Source organism: Streptopelia decaocto (genome assembly GCF_964273445.1).
Source record: "Streptopelia decaocto genome assembly, contig: HAP1_SCAFFOLD_109, whole genome shotgun sequence".
Classification (NCBI taxonomy): Eukaryota; Metazoa; Chordata; class Aves; order Columbiformes; family Columbidae; genus Streptopelia; species Streptopelia decaocto.
The window spans coordinates 57,017-73,971 of record NW_028115807.1 but is presented as its reverse complement, the minus strand read 5'-3'; the positions used below and the strand labels follow the sequence as shown (position 1 = coordinate 73,971).

Genomic DNA, 16,955 nt, shown 5'->3' with positions numbered 1-16,955 from the left:
TGGCTGCCTGTGGGCATGAGGACCTGTGCAAGGAGGAAAAGACAGTGACAAGTTAGGGGAGACTTCTCTGAGGAAAATAAACAGGCTGTTTCTCATGGAAAACCCCCTCCCTGATGATGGGATGTGTCCGCTCATTCTCTCTTTCTACCAAGTGAGAAAAACAGTTCATCACAGTTTAAAATGCAGCTTGGGCATCTGGTTTCCATGAACACACCTGTGAGGCAAGATCCACTGAATTGGTGTCAGAACAAAAAGTGACCCACATTCCCATCCCAACCCCAGAGAGCAAGAGCAGCAGGGACAGGTGGAGAAACAGGGAGGGACACTGCAGTGCTACCAGAAAATAAAGCAAGGACAGAAAGGCAGACGGGCATGCTGTGGAACCCTCTGACCCAGCTGTGCTGCTGCTACTCACATAATGACACTGTAGAGCAAGTACTTTTAGCACCTTTTTTGTGTACCACGTTCCAGGAACCCTTCACCTGGAGGTCCAGCTGCTGAGGTGGAGACTCGTGACCTGGACCCCACTGCTTTGGGGCAGAGGGTCTGCTGGGGAGGAGAGGAGACCAGGGGTTGCACTGGCAAATGTGTCTGCACTGGAAAGGATGTGAGAGAGGTTCCAGAGTCCCATCCCCAGCATTTCTGGTAGCAGTTAACTCTCGCTGACCATGTCTGTGCTGCCTGCAGCTGTGTCTCTGTCCCTGGTCTGCTCCCTGTCAGTGTCACAGACTCCGTCCCACGCGCTGTGTGCTCAGCTCTGTCCTGCTCACACCTCCTGGCACTGCCCAGGGGCAGCTCTGTGTGTGCGGGGGCTCAGGAGCAGCTCAGACCAGTCCTAACGAGAACTGGGGTCTCAGTGTCTTCTCCAATGAGATAAATAAATCCCCATCTCCCACTGCACACCCAGCCAAGCAAGAGTGGAAAACTGAAAGCACAGACTCCTTCCCTTGCAGCTGTTCCTGCCTTGATGTCCTTGTTCAGAAGGACCCTCTGCCATGTCTGTGGGGGGATCTGGAGCTCTGAGCAGCCCTGACCCACACAGCCCCCTTCAACCCCACAAGCTCCCTGCCTGCCCTGCCGGGGGTCGTTCCTTCCCCCCACAGCTGCTGCCATGGGATCTCCCGGGCAGGCTGAGCGCTGACCCTGGCAGGCGGCAGAGTCCCTGCCCGGCACAGCCCTGGGGTGCAGGGACCCTGCTCTGCAGGACAGCCCTGGGCACCCCTGGGTGCTCACCCGGCTTCACAGCTGTTCAACATGGCCTGACAAGAGCCCCGTCCTTACAGATCCCACAAGCTGTGCCTGTGCCTCCAGGAGCTACAGCTGCACTGCCCTGCACCCAGAGACTTACCATGGCAAGGGCTGCAAAGGTTTCTCCTCCAGTGAGCTCTCAGTCATCCTCCCAGTCCTGACCACCTTTAATCTCTCTCTGCCTTGCTCGTCTCCTGAGATCCCCAGGCAGAGCCCTCAGCCCTGCTGCGTGTGCAGAGGAGCTGCTCCTGGGCAGAGCTGTCTCTCTGCAGCGCTGCCGCTGCCATGAGCTCCCTGTGTCCCAGGAGCCCAGCCCAGCGCAGCAGCACAGGAGCAGCCCAAGGCGCTTTAATGACCCCTCTGGTGGGTTTGGTGCTGAGTCCATGAACCTCAGACCCTGGAGGAAGTTGAAGAAACTTCTCAAGAAGTCAGATTCAGATTCAAACTCCAAAGTTTCTTGTACTGTTAATGGGTCCCACTGAGGGAACCTACTGAGAAACAATATCCAGGTTTGGTTAGAGAAGAAAACTGGAGGTCAGGAAAAGCAAAGTAAAGATGTCTCTGATGCTGAGGAAACCTGGTTGTGTTTCTTTAACCAAAAGCCAAGCCCTTACCTTGTACCATGGGAAGTCAGATCCTGTCGATCCCACATTGCCTGGGCCCTTCCTGGGCCAGTGTGATGTGGGGCTGTGCAAGGCCAAGGGAAGGACTATGGTCCCACACCTCCCAGGTTCCTGGCTGGGGACAAGGAGGCCATGAGGCCCCTGTGCTGGAAGGACAAGGTGTCTCCTCACAGGCATCAGAGGTGCAGACAATAGCCATAGCCAAGGGGAGAAGGAGCTCATGTCTGGTGGGGCTTTGAGCCGCTTTACATCACTTGATCATCTCCACGACAGCCTGTCCTGTGCTGTGGCATCCCCTGCACCTCTGTCCCTGCAGGCTGGAGACATCCCCCCTGCTGCCCTACCTTGCTCCTGTCTGAGCATCTTCCTTCCTTTGCTGAGATCTCTCCATCCTCCCCAGCTGGTCCTTGAAGCACAAAGCCTTGGGCTGATGCAGACTCCCTCTGCTGACCTGCTCCACCACAGCACTGCCCTTCCATCACATTCTTTTCTGCTCATGTCCATCCTGGACCTCCTCAGCTGCACTCTGTCCCTTTACTTCATTCCAATTCTGTTTCCCACTATGAAGAAAACTTCCACCACCTCTGAAACCACCCTTTAAGCACTCTCAGGCTACTCCTGCACTGCTGCAGCCTCCCCAGCGCTGCTGGGCCAAAGCAGCAGAGTAATGTTACAGTGGTTGGTAGATGGAAAGTTAGGGCTGAAATTGGGCAACAGGAGAGTGAGCAAAGTCTTCTGTCCCAAAGGACAGAGAGAAACAGGGCTGGGAATGACAGACCTGGAAGGAAACGTGTTTAGTCAGTGGTGTCTCTGCTGCCCCTGATGTACTTGGGCAGACATGTCAGTGATCTCTAGGAATGACAAGGTGCTGCTGACAGGCCCAGTGTGACAATGGTTTGTCTGTGCCTTGATTGTGTTATCAACAGGGTGAGAACAGGGTGGTGAAAAGAGAGAAAGGAATTTTGGAAGTGTAGCTATACCCATGGACACCCCAGTGTGATGCGCTTCCTATTCATGGGCTGCCCTACATCTACTGGATAGAGAAGGGACAGATCTTGTGACGCTTCTGAGGTGGGAACGAGTTTCTTGCACAAAGGCACCGAATCTGTCTGCAGTGCTGTCTGTGTGCCTGTCCCACACCCACCGTGAATAGGGATGGCTGCCCTGGACAGGACCATCTCTGTCCCTCCCAAGGCATGTGAGGGTGTGTGAGAGCCTTGGCACCTCACGTAACACTGCAGGGTTGTAATTGGCATTAAAGGGAATAACGGCCCTGAATTTGGTTTGTCAATAGAATTATAGAATAATTTCAGCTCTAAGAGACCCTCAGGATCATTGAGTCCAACCATAACCCAACTCTAGCACTAAACCATGTCCCTAAGAAATCCATCTAAACATCCCTTAAACCCCTCCAGGGATGGTGACTCCACCACTTCCCTGGGCAGCCTGTTCCACTGCTTCACAACCTTTTCCATGGAGAAATGTCTCCTCATATCTTATCTGAACATTCTTTGACACAACTTGAGGCCATTTCTTCTTGTCCTATCACTTGCTACTTGGGAGAAGAGATCAACACCCATCATGCTGCAACTTCCTTTCATGTAGTTGTACAGACTGATAAGGTCTCCCCTCAGTCACCTGGGCACACATTGCCTCGTGTTCAGTTGCTGTCAACCAACAACCCCAGATCGCTCTCTGCCAGGCAGCTTTCCAGCACCTCTTCCTGAGCCTGTAGCGGTTGTTGTGACTCAAGTGAAGGACCCGTGCATGGCCGTGTTAAACCTCAGACCAACAATCAAGCTCATCCAGATCCCTCTGCATGGCCTTCCCACCCTCCAGCAGATCAACACTCACACCCAACTTGGTGTCATCTGAAAACTTACTAAGAGTGTACTCGATCCCCTCATCCAGATCATTGATAAAGAGATTAAACAAAATTGACCCCAATACTGAGACCTGGGGACACCACTCATGACCAGCCACCAACTAGATTTGGCTCCATTCACCACAACTCTTTGGGCCTGGCCTTCCAGCCAGTTCTTTATCCATCGCAGATACACCATCCAGGCCATGAGCTGCAGCTTCTCCAGGAGATGCTGTGGGATACGGTGTCAAAGGCTTTGCTGAAGTCTGCCCTTGAAGGCCAAAGTAGCAATTCTGCTGACCGCTCTTCTAACTTCTCCAAGGATAATCAACTCAATAATTTCATGATCACTACACTCAAGGGGACCTCCAATGAGCCCTTCTCTATTTACAACAACAGATCCAGTGGGGCTCCTTCCCTGGTTGGTTCACTGACCAGCTGTGTCAGGATTGTCTTCCATACACTCCAGGAGCCTCCTAGACTGCTTCCTCTCTGCCATGTTGTACTTCCAGCAGACACCTGGTAGGCTGAAGTCCCCCATAAGAACAAGGGCTGCTGATCGGGAGGCTTCTCACAGCTGTCTGTAGAATATTTCATCTGCCTGTTCATCCTGGTTGGGTGGCCTGTAACAGACCATCCCCTAGGATGTCTACTTTGTTGCCCTTCCCATTGATTCTTACCCATGGACACTCAACCCTACAATCACCCTCATAAAGTTCCAAACAGTCAAAACGCTCCCTAACATACATGGCTTCCCCACCTCCTCTCCTTCCTCACCTGTCCCTTCTGAACAGCTTATATCCACCCATTGCAGCGCTCCAGTTCTGAGAGTCATCCCACCATGTTTCTGTGATGACAATTAAATCACAGCTTTTCTGCCTCACAAGCGCTTCCAGCTCCTCCTGTTTGTTGCCTGAGCTGCGTGCATTCGTACAGATGCACTTCAGCTGGGCCATTGATTGCATTTGGTCGGCAGACCGAAGGGCACCATTAGCACTGCCCTCAGATGCCAGCATGTCGCCCTTGGCTGTGCCTCTGCCACATCTGGTTTCATCCCCTCCCCTTCAAATCTAGTTTAAAGCCCTCTCAATAAGTCCTGCTAATTTAATATGGGGGTCAATGGGGGGCAATGGAGTCAATTAGGGGCAATGGGAGTCAATGGGGGTCAATGGGAGTCAATGGGGATCAATGGGGATTAGTGGGGGTCAATGGGGGTCAATAAGAGTCGATGGGGAGCAATGGGAGTCAATGGGAGTCAATGGGGATCAATGGGGGTCAATGGGGGTCAATGAGAGTCGATGGGGGGCAATGGGAGTCAACGGGAGTCAATGGGGATCAATGGGGGTTAATGGGGGTCAGTGAGAGTCAACGGGAGTCAGTGGGGATCAATAGGGGTCAATGGGGATCAATGGGGATCCATTTGGGTCAATAGGAGTCAATGGGGCTCAATGGGAGTCAATGGGGATCAATTTGGGTCAATGGGAGTCAGTGGGGGTCAATGAGAGTCAATGGGGTCAATGGGAGTCAACAAGAGTCAATGGGGATCAATGGGGATCAATAGGAGTCAATGGGGATCAATGGGGGTCAGTGGGGGTCAATGGGAGTCAATGGGAGTCAATGGGGATCAATGGGGATCAATGCGGGTCAGTGGGAGTCAATGAGGATCAATGGGGGTCAATGGGGCGGTCAATGGTCCATAAAATAAGACTAAGAATCACTTTTTTGTGGTAGTTTTGTAACACCGTCTGAACTTTGGTCAACGAGAGGAAGAGTGGTTGACAGTCTGTTTGCTGAGAGCAACGTGTTCCTGTACCTTTCCCGTCGTTGTGTGGTGAAGGATTCCTTCCCTTGCAGAGAGGACTGCGAGACCTGCACCTGTCAGGTGGGACTTTGCCTCCAAACGAGGTGCAGCCTCTTCCATTGTGACATCAGTCACTGCTGTTGATGTCACAAAGCAGCATCAGCGCTGAGGTCAGCACAGCAGGGTATAAGACCAGGGGTCTCCCTGCGCCTCGGTCACTCTCGATCTTGAGGGAACAGAGATTTCAGAGATTCTGGATCACTGCTGAGCGAGCGAGATGCTTGTTACCTGCACCTCAGCAGGTACCAAGGGACAACCAGAGAAGGTTCAAGGTCTGAACAGGTATGTTTGAAAACTCCTCCTCCCCTTTCCCTAGGTGTGTTTTCCACCTTCTCAGCTGGGGTGGGTGGAGGGTGGACAGGAGAGGAACACGAGGGCAGCCTGAGAGCTGGGTCTGGAGCTGCTGGAAGGCAGCAGCCACCTTTCAGTCTCCTCATGAACACAAGGGCTGCGCCCAGAAAGTCTTTGATCTCTGCAGAATGGGGGACAGGTCCATTTTGGATGGGACAGAGAGAGTCCCAGGGGGTGGCCCAGACACAGCCTGCCGCAGTAATTGTGAGAGCTCAGCTCCGTCCTGCATTGTGCTCTGCAGGGTGGGTTCTGTCCCTGAGCCTGCTTGGTTTTCCTCTCCACGGGGACCAGAAGGACACCAGCGTGTCCTCTGTTGGCCATGGGTCTGACTTGTGTTCCTGACAGAGGAGGTTTCCTTGGGAAACCTGTTCAGCTCCTCACCAGGGCTCTGCCTCAGGAAAGGGGCTCGAGATCCTCTGAGGGGTGCAAGGAGTTCTTTAGGAGAACAAAAGGGGTTGTTTATTCCTGATGAGTGTCGCTGTGAGCCTGTTGAGAGCCTCCTGGAACAGGCAGGAGGAATTTCCCCCTTGCAGAGCGGTGTGTGCTGTGTCTTGGCAGATCAGGCTCAGCGCAGCAGGGCCCAGACACCAGAGTTTCTTTGGCGCTTCCTTGGTGCCCGTTGCTTGCCAGCACACATTGACATTCAGCCACCCTCCCTCTTTCCAGTCTGCATTTGTCTGCAGTTCTGCCAAGAGAAGGGCCAGAGATAACCCGGCTGCTGAAGAAACGCTGCGAGAGGGGAGACACACACCCACCTGGCAGCTGTTGGACTGTAGGGGCACAGGCTGAACCTTCTCTTGAGAGGGTGGAGAACAGGAGCAGCACAAGTGCCCATCGGATGCTGGGCAGGAGAAACAGCCGTTTGTTGCGTCCTTCCATTTCCAGAGAATCCCTCTCCAGCCCCACAGATGTGAAGTTTGGACACAAGTCCTGTTGCAACTCCTGCTCTTAGTCCGGAGTCAACCTTGAGCCCTTTGTCCCTAAGGAAACAATCTTTGCTGTTACAAATCCCCCACTGGTGCAGCTGGTGACACCTCCAGCAGTGACTGGAGCTGGTGCAGGACCAAGCCAATGCACACGGCAGGAACGCCAGGCTCAAGGGCTGCAGTCCCTGCTGCTGCTCTCCAGTCTGCTCCTGATCTGCATGGGAACCGCCAGCTTCACCAGCCTTTTCTTTATCTGCTCTGCAGGAAGATGAAGGCGCTGAAGGCATCGACCCTGATGCTGCTCCTTGGTCTGTTCTCTTTCGGTGAGTCTCTGCAGATCTCCGACCTGAGGACGGTGCTTTAGGAGGTGCTCGGGGCTCCATCCTGCCCTGTTCCGCTTCCCTCGCTGTGAGCAGAGGAGCTCAGCCAAGAGCAGAAAGTCCCCACAGAGCTGTGCCAGTCCCCGCTCCAGCGGGATGGGTGTGGGTGAGGAAGGGCTGAGTTGCCTTCTCCAGGAGGGCTGAGCCAGTTCCCTTCAGCCCAGGGAGAGGCCGTGGCTGAGCTCTCCTGCCCCAGGGGCTGAGAATCTTCTGCAGGAGAAGGAGAACAGTCCATGGCAGGGAACGTCCATCTATTGCGGAGCCCGTACGCCATGATGGCCACTGTCAAAGGCAACAAGAGGAGAGACAACTATGGCACTTGGGAGAGACACAGAAAGGGGAGCGGGCAGCCCGAGGCACAGCCCAGCCTTAGACTGAGTTCTAAGCTCTGGTTTGTGTCTGACAGGTGTTTACCATGTGGGACAACTCGGCACCTTAACCCTCTGGAGCGCTGCACCAGAGATAGGAGACCTCAGCGCAACCCTGTCCCTGCCCGTCCAGCTCCGTAAGCTCCAGGAACAGCTTTATCATCTGCGCTGGAGCACAAAGGATGTGGCTGAGCGGGCTCTGCAGGAAGGACTGAAGCAGGCAAAGCTCCCAGGCTTTACCGGATGGGTAAGGGCACAAGGGAGAAGGATCTGCTCAGGGGTTTTATCCTCCCTCCAGCATGTATCCTACTCCATTCCCTGTCACAGCCAACAGGCTGGTGCTGCTGGAACAAGTGCTGTCATGGCCACACTCCCTTTTCCTGTTGCTCCACACTTCCTTATGGGGAAGAGAGAGCGTGACGGGAATGCCAGCTGTCTGAGTCGGACCTTCCTCTGCGCCCAGATCTTGGGTCCTCCTCAGGGGAGGGCTGGAAAGAAAGAATGGTCTCAGAGGTCCAGAGTCAAGCCGGGCCTATCTCATGCCCAGAAGGGTTGTCTGTCCGTGCTGCCTGGCCTGGGGCCTCTCCACAGGAACAGCCCCTTCCCGCAGCTCCAGCATTCAGAGCACTGGAGTGAGCAGCCCCCCCTTTCTGATCCCGACAATCACAGCAGAGCAAACCTGGGAGGCTTCCAGGCAGTGTGGGCGTTCCCTCCATCTGAAACGGGCCTTGTCCCCGCTCACCTTGGCTGGCCTTGCAGGGGAGCTGCTTGCCCCGGTCCTTCTCCTTCCAACAGGTGCTCTCCTTTGTGTTCCCTCCCAGGCTGTTCACGAGATCATCAATCAGGCTTTGGAGAAGCTGGAAGAAATGCAGGTCCCGATGCCGGATTATGCCCTGAAATCAGCAGGTATTGTGAGATTGTACAAACAAACCAGTTCCAAAGCGCCTCCTGTCCCGATTGACAAGATGGGCATTGGAACGTGCCCAGGGGTAGGAGAGAAGGGGTGAGAAGTCACGGGTCACCTTGTGCCCTAAAAGTGCCCCCACTGACAGAGCCTGTAATGGGCCAGACCCCATGGGAAGCACAGGAAGGCTGGTTCACATTCTTGCCTATTTCCACAGCCAAATACGACAGTTTGATGACCCCTGCCATGTGTTCCAGAGGGGTCGTGCCAGCAAGACAGAGGGGAACCCACTGTAGGACATGGATGACAACTGAGAAGCCTTTTCCAAGTCAACAATGTAATATTCCTCCTGACACTGCCTGGTGATCATGCTCATGTTTGAATTTCCAGGGGCAGCCGTCATTCAGTCCAGGACTTCTCCATCCCTCCGGACTGCCAAAGCGAAGGTGTTCTTGTACTCCCTGCCAGTGATGGATTACATGAGATCTCCTGAGCTGATTCTGGAGGTAGGAGCACCAAGAAGCAGTAACACAAAGGCTGGGAGAATGAACCACACATGCTGCTCCAAGTGTCCTTCCCACCTGTCTTTGCTCCTCGAAGCTTCTTCTCCTGCCCCTTCCCGCATGGACCTGGTCTCCTGTGTCTCCCTGCTGAGTGTTTCTTGTTCTTTCAGCCGGACAATCATCCTGGCAACTGCTGGCCCTTCCCAGGGAGTCAGGGACACGTCTTCATCAAGCTGTCCATGCCGGTCGTCCCCAGAGCCGTCACCATGGCCCATGTCTCAGGGACAGCGTTCCACGGAGAAAGCATCTCCGGAGCTCCCAAGGACTTTGCTGTCTATGTAAGTGATTTCTCTGGAGTCAGGAACAGGTGGTTGCACAGCATTTCTGATCAGGGAATGAAGCTGGGTCAAAGATTCTGGTGGCCTGAAGCTTCCTCCTGTCTCTCAGAACAAACAGGCTCCTTGGAGTTGCTTCCTTCCCATTGTATTCCTCTTTTATTCAATGTACCACTCGAGCTTCTGGGGCAAGATGCTACTCCAGGAGCCACAGGGAAAAGGAGCTGGACAGTGCATGGTCCTAAACCTTCTTGGCTTCCAGTCCCAGTGGCATTTGTGATCCTCAGGTCACCTCCCTCTCACTGGGAGCGTCTGCTCCTTTTCTGACAGGCAGCCTGGACTCGTTGAGTGGGCAAGTGTGACGTGCTGCCCACCTGCAGCTTCTCATCTTGTCCTTGTGCTCACGGTCCTTGCACTACGTAGCTGAAATAACCCCGTACTTCACCGGCTGAAGTTCAGTCTCCCATGGTGCACCAGACGCTCTGTTTTCTCCACCCATCTTTCTGTAGGGCTTCAAGGAAGAACACGAGGAGCAGGGAACGTTCCTGGGACAGTTCACTTTCCTGGCGGCGCTGAATCCCAGTCAGACCTTCCAGCTGAAGGTATGGGGACATAGAGGGAGGGGAACTGCAGGAGAGGAGGAGAAATGCGGCTGGATGGGGAGAGGCTTCCCTGCCAAAGGGTACAGGCAGACATGTCCTTGAGCGAGTGCCACGCTGCCTTTCTTCTGCTTTAACTTCCTGGTGGCGGATGACTGGCCTGCCGTCTTCTCTTTCATTTTGGGTTTAAACTTCAGTGCTTAGAAGCGCCACAGTTGAAGCTGGAATCAGCTTAACTGTCTGGACCCCAAGTGCACACAAGCAGCCACATCCCGTAGTATGCAGGACTGCTGGTCTGCCAGTTAGACACAGAAATACTGGGCTTCCTGAGGGTTCTGTTGGTGCTGGCAGTGAGCAGTGACAGGGAGGCCATTCTGTTTCCATGGCTTTCTAGAGAAGGCAATGAGATGTTATACTGACCCCAGCACTGGGTCTTCTGACTGTGGAAGCCTGTGCCCCAAAGCAGGCGAGAGCTTTCCAGTGTATTTGCTGAGGCATCTGGTTGCTGCTTCTTCCTTTGCTGTTCTCATGGCCCAATGAGGGAACATCTGCACCACGACAGGTCAAAAGCCCCCCCGGGGCAGCAGGAAGGAAGCTGCTGGTCAAGGACGTTACTGCGGCACTTCTGTCAGTGCTCATGGGCCAGAGAGGAAAAGGCGACTCATTTCTTCTTGTCATTGCAGAACGAGCTCCCTGGGGTCGTGAATTACATCAGGCTGCAAGTGCTGAGCAACTGGGGCCACCCGGACTACACCTGCCTGTATCGGTTCAGGGTGCACGGTGATCCGCCCAGAGATGGGGGAGACATTCCTGTTTCTTCTATCAATAAATTCCATTAATGTTCACCCAGTCGAGTTCCCGTCTGCTTTGCCTGTGATGCTGCCTGGTCCTCCCTCAGCTCACTGGAGCTCCCCGGCCTTCTCTCAACCACCAGCTTATGGGAGACTTCAGGAGTACACAGCAAAATTGTCCTTGTTAGGGAAAATGGAAAACTCAGCCACAAATCTGCAGAAAGCCTGACATGCACACACTTGCTGTGACACAGGAACATCAGCAAGGCCCTGCCTGGACACCAGAGATTAAATTAATGGACCATTTTCTTGTGCAGGAATAAATTAAGGATCGACTGAATGGAACCATCTGTTGTTACCTGTTTTCACAAGAGGCACATGCTGCTTCAGCTGCCATCTTTCAGTCTGTTGCTGATGAGAAAATGCACCTGTGTTTTTTTGTAAGGTGAAAACCCTTAACTGGAAAGTCGCTTTATGTCTCATTTGCCTCTCTGGGCACATAATCTAGTGAGTAGCCCAGGAACCATCACAGACTGATTAGCAAAGCAACCCCAGGACACTTAAAGATCCCATACCCACACCAGTCTGTCCTTCCTTTTGACCCCAGCTCCCCAAGGCAGGAGCAGGCAGGGCAGTTGTGCGCTCGGGCCGCACCAGGGAGGAGAGAGCAGGACCAGCGCTTGGCATCTGGGGCTGGGAACAGCAATTTGTGCTCTGAGCTGGGGCTTAGTCCATGTGCAAGCCCAGCACGGGTCCAGATACCAAACTGAGGGTGTCGGTTCACCCCCGGTGCCACACACACGGCACCTTCTTCCATTGCCTCCTCCGATGAGCTGTTTTGCAGCCCCTTCCAGCTCAGCCCAGCTCAGACACCTGCACTCTGGCTCAGGGCTGCCTGGGGCTGGTGACCCTCGGGGCAGCAGCAGGAACCGCTCTGACCCTGGTTGGGGGGCTGTCCCGGGACTGAGCCCTCGGGCCCAGGGCTGCTGAACTGGGCCATGCTGGGGCCCAGGGTGCTGAGGTCAACAGGTCCCCCCGCTGTGTCTGTGCTGGGAGACACCTGCTCCTGCAGCACCCCTGGTACTGATCCCGAGCCTGGTCCATCCTCACCCAGAAGTACACTTTAGTTTGTTTTTTTTCTTAAAACTGAAGTTAATTCACAGAATCACAGAATCGACTGGTTTGGAAAAGACCTCAGAGGTCATCAAGTCCAACCCTTGGTCCAACTCCAGTCCATTCACTAGATCATGGCACTAAGTGCCATGTCCAATCTCAGTTTAAAAACCTCCAGGGCTGGTGAGTCCAGCACCTCCCTGGGCAGCCATTCCAATGCCTGACTAATCTCTCTGCAAAGAATTGCTTCCTAATCTCCAGCCTAAACTTAAGTTTAAGCCCCCTTGTCCTATTGCTGACTGCCTGGGAGAAGAGACCAATCCCCACCTGGCTAGAACTTCCCTTCAGGTAGTTATAGAGAGTGATGAGCTCACCTCTAAGCCTCCTCTTCTCCAGACTAAACAACCCCAGCTCCCTCAGCCTCTCCCCATAGGGCTTGTGTTCCAGTCCCTTCACCAGTCTTGTTGCTCTTCTCTGGACCCGCTCCAGCACTTCAATCTCTTTCTTGAGCTGAGGGGCCCAGAACCGAACACAATACTCCAGGTGTGGCCTCCCCAGTGCAGAGTACAAGGGAAGGATCACTGCCCTTGTCCTGCTGATCACGCTAGTTTGGATACAGGACAGGATACCATTGGCGTTCTTGGCCACCTGGGCACACTGTTGGCTCACGTTGAGCTTCCTGTCCATGAGTCCCCCCAGGTCCCTTTCTGTCTGACTGCTCTCCAGCCACTCTGCGCCCAGCCTGTAGCACTGCAGGGGGGTGTTGTGGCCAAAGTGCAGGACCCGGCTCTTGGCCTTGTTGAACTTCATCCCATTGGAATGGGTCCATTTTTCCAGTCTATCCAGGTCCCTCTGCAGAGCCCTCCTCCCTCCCAACTTGGTGTCATCAGCGCATTTGCTGATGATGGTCTTAATTCCCTCATCTAAATCATCAATCAAGATGTTAAACAGGACAGGACCCAACCCTGACCCCTGGGGACACCACTAGTGACTGGCCACCAGCTGGATGTGGCCCCATTCACCAGCACTCTCTGGGCCCGGCCCTGCAGCCAGTTCTTAACCCAGCATAGAGTACACTTGTCCAAGCCATGGGCTACCAGCTTTTGCAGGAGTATATTATGGGAGACAGTGTCAAAGGCTTTGCTGAAGTCCAGATAGACCACACCTACAGCTTTCCCCTCATCCACCAGGTGGGTCACCTGATCGCAGAAGGAGATCAGGTTGGTCAGACAGGACCTGCCTTTCCTAAACCCATGCTGGCTGGGGCTGATCCCTTGTCCATCCTGAAGGTGCTGATTGCATTCAGGATGATCTGCTCCATAACCCTGCCAGGCACCAAGGTCAGGCTGACAGGCCTGGAGTTGCCAGGCTCAGCTTTGCAGCCCTTTTTGTGGATTGGGGTAAAAATAAAATATTTTATGCTTTAAAGTGTGTGTAAAGCATATTTCAGTTAATTCTGAAAGTTTTGTTGCACAGTTCATTTAGTTCATCACATAGTTCTGCTGCCCTGCTCAAGTGGCAAAATCTCCAGATCACACTCAGACTGAGCCCTTGAACATGCAGCAAACAGCTGAACCATCTAAGGATCCGGCTGTCACACGGAAACAATGACTTTCTAGAATGCATGAGTGTTGCTGTTGACATTAAAAGTCCTCTGAAAGTCCAAAGTAAAACTGATAGTATCTATTCCTTTTAGTAACTGTGCATTAAATACAGTCTGTAAAAATAATTTCAATTATCAAATTTTCAAAACAGATAAAATTTATTGAAGAACTTTATAGGTGACCATGCAGAGCATACTTTTAAAATTTCCATTTCTATCAGTTCTGAAGTGTTACACTATACTTCCTGCATCTTATTTTTTGAATTTGCCAGTTTTTCATCTTTAGGTTTTCCAGTTGATTTTTCTTGTAAACTAACACACTCATTTCATCTCTTTCTCATGTCTACATATCGTTCTCCTTTGTTATTTGCTTCCAAGTCTCTGTAAAAATAGATATACATAATGTTTTGTGTGTGATTTATTGGAGCAAAACTATATACCATTTCAGAAACATTTTAAAAATTAAACTTTCAACAGTTCTAGAAGCAACAGGAAAAAAAAAAAATCATCCTACTTGAAAATGTCCTGCTCCAGTTCTTTTCCTCTAAAACCTTCCCAAGCAGGTACGGAACTTGCACAAAGAACCCAAACACAGCAGCAAACCTGGTGGAGGGATTTCACAAGGTGGTTTTGGGTTGGTTGTGTCTATATGGTGCCTCTACAGAATTTGTATCTCAGACTGGAATCAGAAGGCCTAATACAGAATACGGAACTGCCCTGGGTAAACTCATCCTGTCAGCTGGGTTGTGGCGCGGAATGACCTTACAACCCTTGAAGTTATAAGGAAGGTATGCATTTATTTACAACGCCGGACACACGGGGTATCATTTCACCTAATGTGTGTGTAAAATTACAGTAGCTGTGAGCTTGGTTAAATGCAGTAAAGTGTTACGTATTCATGACAGTTCTAGGAACGCCTGTACATATTCATAACCTGTCCCCGAGAAGGCGGTTCTTATTGCAATGAGTTCAGGAGACCATTTCCACAGTCTCCACCTCTGGCTCCTCCTGGTTGCAGCTGCGCAGTGATCGTGACCCCGGGTCCTCTTCTCTGTACACGGTCACCATTGGTGATGATTCGGATGGGACTCAGACTGCTGAGTTGGTTAAACTGGCGTGTCTCCTGTCCTGTGCCTGAGTTTCTGTAATCTGGTTCACCCAATGATGCACCAAGGATTATTGTCCTTGCAGGGCGGCAGTGACGTCCTGCTTTTGTACAATAAGTTACACAGAGCTAAGCAAGGCTGGGCAATAGTGATGAGGGTTAAAGGGTCGGCTCTCTAAGTGTCTTTAGTGATGCAGGGTAGGGTTAGTTCTTTAAGTGTCAAGTCTTACTTTTTTAAATGTTAATTAGTTAATTGTTAAGTCCCTGTACCAGTATCTGGAATGCTGTATCTGGGATGCTGTATCTGGGATGCTGTATCTAAGAAGCTGAATCTGGGATGATGTATCTAGGATGCTGTATTTGTGATGCTGTATCTCGGAAGTTGTATGTAGGACACTGTATCTCGGATGCTGTATCTACGATGCTGTATCTACTATGATGTATCTAGTATGCTGAATCGGGGATAGTGTATCTGGAATGCTGTATCTCGGATACTGTATCTGGGATGCTGTATCTGGGATACTATATCAAGGATGCTGTATCTGGGATGCAGTATCTAGGATACAATATCTGGGATGCTGTATCTGGGATACAATAACTGGGAGGCTGTATCTAGGATGCTGTATCTGGGATACTGTATCTCGGTACTATATCTGTGATGCTGTATCTAGGATGCTGTATCTGGGATGACGTATCTTGGATGCTGTATCTGGGATGCTGTGCCTAGGATGCTGTATCTGGGATACTGTATCTAGGATGCTGTACCTGGGATGCTGTATCTGGGATGTTATATCTGGGATACTGTACCTGGGATGCTGTAACTGCGATGCTGTATCTGGGATACTGTGTCTGGGATGCCATATCTGGGATGTTGTATCTGTGATGCTGTATCTAGGATGCTGTAACTGGGAGGCTGTATCTAGGATGCTGTATCTGGGATGCTGTATCTGGGATACCGTATTTGGGATGCTGTATCTGGGATGCTGTATCTGGGATACTGTAACTGGGAGGCTGTATCTAGGATGCTGTATTTAGGATACTGTATCTGGGATACTATATCTGTGATGCTGTATCTAGGATGCTCTATCGAGGATGCTGTATCTGGGATGCTGTATTTGGGATGCTGTATCTAGGATGCTGTATCTGGGATACTGTAACTGGGAGGCTGTATCTAGGATGCTGTATTTAGGATACTGTATTTGGGATACTATATCTGGGATGCTGTATGTAGGATCCTGTATCTGGGATGCTGTATCTGGGATACTGTATTTGGGATGCTGTATCTAGGATGCTGTATCTAGGATGCTGTATCTGGGATGCTGTGTCTAGGATGCTGTACCTGGGATGCTGTATCTAGGATGCTGTATCTAGGATGCTGTAGCTGGGATGTTATATCTGGGATACTGTATCTAGGATGCTGTAACTGCGATGCTGTATCTGGGATGCCGTATCTGGGATGTTGTATATGTGATGCTGTATCTAGGATGCTGTATCTGGGATGCTGTATCTAGGATGCTGTATCTCGGATGCTGTATCTGGGATACTGTATTTGGGATACTGTATCTAGGATGCTGTACTGAGGATGCTGTATCTGGGATGCTGTATGTGGGATGCTGTATGTAGGATACTGTATCTGGGATACTGTATTTGGGATACTGTATCGAGGATGCTGTATCAAGGATGCTGTATCTGGGATACTGTATATAGTATGCTATATCTGGGATGCTGTATCTGGGATGCTGTATCTCCGATGTTGCAGCTGGGATGATGTATTTAGTACACTGAATCTGGGGTGCTTTATCTAAGATGCTGTATCTGGGATGCTGTATCTGGAATGCCGTCTCTGGAATGCTGTATCTAGCATGATGTATCTGGGATGTTGTATCTCGGATACTGTATCTGGGATGCTGTATCTAGGATGCTGTATCTGGGATGTTGTATCTGGGATATTGTATCTGGGGTGCTGTATCTGGGATGCTGTATGTAGGATGCTGTATCTGGGATGTTGTATCTGGGACACTGTATCTGGCATGCTGGATAAGGGATGTTGTATTTGGGATAATCTCTCAAGGATGCGATATCTGGGATGATTTATCTTGGATGCTGTACCTAGGACACTATTTGTGATGCTGTATAAGGGATGCTGTATGTAGGATGCTGTATCTAGGATGCTGTATCTATTATGATGTATCTAGTATGCTGAATCTGGAATGCTGTATTTGGAATGCTGCATCTCGGATACTGTATCTGGAATACTGTATCTGGGATACTGTATCTAGGATCCTGTATCCAGTAAGCTAAATCTGTAATGCTGAATCTGTAATGCTGTATCTGGGATCCTGTATCTAGGATGATGTATCTGGGATGCTGTATCTGGGATG

General features: G+C 51.5%; 1 long non-coding RNA gene across 1 annotated transcript; it reads left to right on the top strand.

Moving 5' to 3' along the window:
* The first annotated feature begins 9,325 nt into the window (after positions 1–9,325).
* On the top strand, positions 9,326–10,965 carry LOC309452578. Its single transcript, XR_014186579.1, has 3 exons — positions 9,326–9,366; positions 9,873–9,965; positions 10,646–10,965. It is a non-coding gene; the product is annotated as an uncharacterized lncRNA (long non-coding RNA).
* The last annotated feature ends 5,990 nt before the right edge of the window (positions 10,966–16,955 follow it).